General features: G+C 45.4%; 1 pseudogene; it reads right to left on the bottom strand.

Moving 5' to 3' along the window:
• Positions 1–692: 692 nt before the first annotated feature.
• On the bottom strand, positions 693–5,392 carry LOC138254755 (cis-aconitate decarboxylase-like; annotated as a pseudogene).
• Between the last annotated feature and the right edge of the window lie 202 nt (positions 5,393–5,594).

Raw genomic sequence — 5,594 nt, forward strand, 5'->3', positions numbered from 1 at the left:
GGATTTTATGCTTCTCAAGCTATAGTGGTATGAGAAATGTTGGCTTGTAAGAAATAAAGGACCAAATCATCTGCATACAGGACTTATATTTGTCTGACTAGACTCACTTGCAGGTTTGCATGCTAGTTGTACCTATATTTTACCAACAGAACTCCTTAGAAATGACATATGGCACAAAGGGCTATCCCATCAAGAAACTCTTGCATGTAGGAGAGAATCTAACACCTCCGCCTCCCACATCTCGTTGTCATAAGTAGGTTTACTATATGTTTTTTCTAAATCTTGATCAGTACATTTGACCGAGTGAAGTGGGTCACAAAATTGGTTGGTAAAATGTGTGGTTTTCTGGGCATTTCCCACGTTTGATCATTTCACAGTATGCTCCGCTTTCCAGAGCACATGGCACCAGATTGTGAGCAGTGGGGACTGAGAACTTCCATAGTGGTGCAAACTGGATGGCAGCAGCCGAAAACTGTTAACACTTAAAATGTGTGCCTGATCTGATCAATCTTAAGTACTTGTTCAGGTATGTATTTTCCAGCTCTTATATGAGTAGATGAGTGTGTAATGGAAGCTTCTAAAACAGGAAAGGTTTTCATACAGACTGTGAAACTCTAGCATTTTGAACAGCTGAAAAAGAGAGTTTCATAAGTGACGTCTTTGTGTGATAGACTCCATTCTCACTGTCACCAGTAGGTGCCCTGTAAGTTAGCATCTGAAATGTCAGCTGCTTTACATATCAAAAATTACAATCACTGTACAGTAAAATCAGGGAGTTTATTTAAAATTAAATAAATGCCCACAGAAAGCACAAAATGTGTTTCACTGACAAAACAAAACAGATCGAAATAGAAAGTCCTTGCAGTGACATATTGTATCATGTGTTTTAAAAAAAGTACATATGAGAGTGAGCGGCACAGGGAGAATTCAGTACTAGAATACATGTGACAATCCAACACTTCCCATCTTTTATCACTGGGAAAGGATTACTTAGGGGAGGAGAAGACATGATATTTCAGTGAGATAAGGTCCCATTTAAAAAAAATAAAAATAAAAAATAAACACAAATTAAATAACAATAAATACAAATTGTGTATTACAGCCCTTACAAAGTACTGACGAGGTTCTAGGATTCTTAATTCTACTGTTTCTGCCCAGCCAGATGCTTCTGCATTTGTATTGGGCTAAAAGCAGAACTCATTGTACTGTGATACATGACAGCACCTTTCATGATTGGAGAGCACATGATTCTCCCTTATCATTTTATACAATGTATTGGCAATATCCATGAGTCAATTTTCAAACTTGTGTAAAACAAGTTATAGTACCAATGATTGCACCTGGTAGTTCATTTAAGGTTTTACTCCCACTTTGTGAGAGGGAAGAATTTTGATTAGATGCATTTACTGCAGGAAGGATGCCAGTTGTGAGCAGTCTGCAAGGCTCTCAATCTCCTCCACCACCTCAATAATCACTTGTGCCTGTTCTTGGTGGAGCACATGGGTAACATTGGAGAGGAACTTCTCATGGAGTGATTCTTGGCTGAGGAGCTTTCTACCGTGTCCATAGAAGGGGTCACACCTGCCTGTCATGAAGTCTCCGCCCTCTAGGAGCAACACTACTTCCCCGTACATCTTGTCAAAGCTAGCCACATTGTCTTCAGGCTGCTCCACCACCACCTTCTTTAACAGGTTGATGAGGTCTGGTCTCCTAAGGCTGTCCTCACTGAAGGAAGAGATGCCTACCTCACCATCCAGGAGGGCTGTGCAGGTGTTGAACTGGAAGGAGTCGAGCCTGGTGCTCAGTCTCTGGGAAGGGCCTGTTAATATACTTGGAGACTGGGACCCTCAGAAGAATAGCATGGATAGCAGCAGGGTTAAAGGAGCCCATTAAATTGATGACTCGGTTTTTGACTGAGATGGCAGCGTCTGCCACCCAATGCATGCCCAAGTGAGCTGGGAACCTCTTGAAGGCAATTTCTTGCTTCTCCAAGAGAAGGGTGTAATTGTGATCTCGCATTGTCAGCGGGAAAGGCTGGTAGTCACCATTGAAAGCACTGAACCCTGAGCAGCCAGACATATCATCCAAAATAAGTGAGTTGGCATCCATCCCGTGGGCAGCTAAAAGTGCTGGTTCCATCCCAAAGCGGCTGGCATTGCCAATATGGAGAGGCTTGGCAAGAGTTGCAGCATTAGCCATAGGGGCCCCTGCCAGACAGACAGCGATCGCCAAAGCATGGGCACATTGGTCTGCATTCAATGAGAGGAGTTTTGCTGTGGCAGCAGCACTGCCCATGGTGCCAACATCAGAAGGAGGGTGAAACCTGAAGGAAATACAAAGAACTGTGTCAGAGATGGAATAATGATAATACTAAAATAGTTTTAGAAGAGTGGTAATGCTAACAGTAAGTGTGAACTAAAGAAATATACATAAAGCATATCAGACAATAATGTTATCACGCAGCCTGAGGAAACATACAAAATATTCTAGGATCTAATCAACCATTTGACACAAATAAATAATCTATTTACAGTGAACAGAAAAAATAACTTTACCATGTTTACATCATATTGTATGCTGTCCACTTACATGATTTTGTTTGCATCACAGGTTCCTCTTGTGCGTATTTATGCCTTTTGTGCCTATCAGACAAACATCATAACACTACCCCCCTCTAGGGATCTCACACATAACACATGGGATATTTCTTCCCTCTTTCTGAGCATCATACCCACGACCTAGAGATAGGGCAGCCTCTTATGGGCATCGTTTATTGGTTACGGAATATTTCTGTCCTTTGTAGGCATCACACAAACCTTTTAGGGATATTGCTGGCTTCACTGGAGAAACGCATGAGTCTTCCTTGCACCTTGATGCCCACGTTGAATGCCAACAGAAAGTCTGAGCAGCTGGATCGGAAGCCCATGGGCAGCAATTGGGAGGCAGCTATTAGAGCTGACAACACGGCACCTGATGGGTGAGTGGCAGGGTGCCAAGTGTCATCGAAGTCCATGGAGGGAGTCTGTTAGAAGAGGAGTAGAGAATTACCAGGTCCTTAAAAAGGGGAGGATCAGGAAGTTATGCTAAACAGAGAGATAGTGTCATCATCTTATGGAAACAATTTACAGAAGTGTAGGATCCATATTCTAAGATTTTGTTGCATGACTGCACCATTGCCCAATACAGACTCTATACAGAAGTGGAAACAGACAAGATCGAACATTGGAGGAGAGAGCATTTAAGTTAAATTCTCATTAATTCATTACTCTTAGTCTATGATTAATGGATAAAGTGATAGACAACTGTCAGATTCCTTGCCGCTACCGCTACTCCATTGACATATGCAGCCAGCGTAGGTCGGAGTCTCAATCCTTTCCGTCCATACACAGAGCTGATGACAGACAAGGAGTGCATGGCCTGTTAGAAACAGAATTAAGTTAGGAATGAACAGTGCATCTAGGCACCTAGTGGAGGAACAACAGAGCTTGTGGGAATATGGATTAATCAACTCTAAAAACAGGATAGTACACCTCATACGTAGTGGGGGCTATTAGGAAAAAGCAGGAAAGAGTTCTCTGTGAATAGATGTAGTGTTTCTGAAGCGCAGTTATATAGGGGATCCGAGGTCACAATATTTATTTTTGTGCCGTAGTCCATGCTCACAGTCCTGCCAGTGTCTCAAGATAATAACTGATTTACATCGGAAGGCAGTCTGGGGTGTATTGAGAGGATGTGGATTTCATGGTGGATGAGTAATTCATGGAGGATTTTGTGACTTGTTCTTTCCCTCGTCTTAGCTATTATTCCAGGTAGATGGTCTAGAGGGTTACTTAATTGGTAAATAATCAAAGGTGTGTTGCTTGGTTAGATCCAAAACTCTGATGACCTGGTACAATCCTATGGTGATACTAAACAATTAAAGTCTGTGAGGGAATTTGAATAATTGATGGTGTGATTCATGAAACACTGTATTTTTTAGTCAATATGTCATTTTCCCTTTGAGTATGTCAAGGCGATGCTAACTTTCTATGTCATGATACGTTGCTTTAATGCTTGTGTTTTACAAGGTGTGTTTTTCATTCTGTTATCAATCTCATCTTAACGGACATCACTCATGGGATGTACTGGGTTTTAATGGACATATAGGGGGTCATTCTGACCCCCGCCGGCGGCGGATGTCGCCGGCCTGGCGGGAACCGCCAGAAGACCGTACCGCGGTCGAAAGACCGCGGCGGTCATTCTTAGTTTCCCGCTGGGCTGGCGGGCGACCGCCAGAAGGCCGCCCGCCCAGCGGGAAACCCCCTTTCACGAGGATGCCGGCTCCGAATGGAGCCGGCAGAGTGGAAAGGGTGCGACGGGTGCAGTTGCACCCGTCGCGATTTTCAGTGTCTGCTATGCAGACACTGAAAATCTTGGTGGGGCCCTGTTAGGGGGCCCCTGCAGGGCCCATGCCATTGGCATGGGCCCTGCAGGGGCCCCCAGGGGCCCCACGACACCCGTTCCCGCCAGCAAGGTTCTGGCGGTCAAAACCGCCAGAACCAGGCTGGCGGGAAGGGGGTCGGAATCCCCATTGCAGTATTCCTCAGGCCAGGGGAAAACCGGCGGGGAACCGCCGGTTTCCCTTTTCTGACCGCAATTTACCGCCGCGGTCAGAATTGGCCTGGATGCACCGCCAGCCTGTTGGGGGTGCATCCGCGGGCCCTGGCGGTCTATGACCGCCAGGGTCGGAATGACCCCCATAGTCCATGGTGTGTTTTCTGGTTTGGAGCCTGCTTACGTTTAACTCATAGGGTTCCAAGACGATTATAGATTGGAGGATTTGTAATTGCTGGGTAGTGAATGGTGTGCTTGTTTTGGCCCATGCCTCTGGCTAGATCACAGGAGGATGGTGAACAGTGCTGGCCTGCAGGAGATTCATGGATGTATACTATGTTGGTATACTATTGTGTGTTCACACGGCTGGACTGGCCATTGCGAGCATTGGGCGTTTCCCTGGGAGGTTGGGGGCCGTTTTTGGAGTGGTGGTGTCTGGTTTTGTTACGGGGTGCCAGTTTTGTGGCGGTGTTGCAATATCTGCCCCAAGTAACAAAAGCAGCAGAGCATTGCACTTGCACCTTTCCCTGGGGGCTGGGCGACAAAATTGCCAGGGCTACATTGGGTTCCCATTCCATCCCAGTGTGTTCACATTGTGGCACCTGTCATCTTTTACATGGCAGGGTCACAGAAATATAGTCACACTCTTGGCCTTCAAAAGGGTTTTTAGTGGATGAAGTTGCATGATGTGTTGCTTGGTGTGTTTAATGTCTCCTCTTACCTGGCAGTATCTCAGGGCAATGTTGAACACATGGGTCGTGCTTCCCACCAGTCCATCTCCGATGCTATCCAGGATCATACGCTTAATTCAGTGACTCACAGTTTGGAACAGGTGATCTTTCTGGACTCCATATATGAAGGAAGCAAAGCTACTAGTGACCACCTTCTCCAGGGAGCTCCTCTCCAGTGCTGCATGGGGAGAAGAGGTAGGATCAGAACTACTGGCATTCTGGGTTGGCATCAGAAACAAATCCAGCAGATCTGGACCAGAACCAGATGAT

Source organism: Pleurodeles waltl, chromosome 1_2 (assembly GCF_031143425.1).
Source record: "Pleurodeles waltl isolate 20211129_DDA chromosome 1_2, aPleWal1.hap1.20221129, whole genome shotgun sequence".
NCBI lineage: Eukaryota > Metazoa > Chordata > Amphibia > Caudata > Salamandridae > Pleurodeles > Pleurodeles waltl.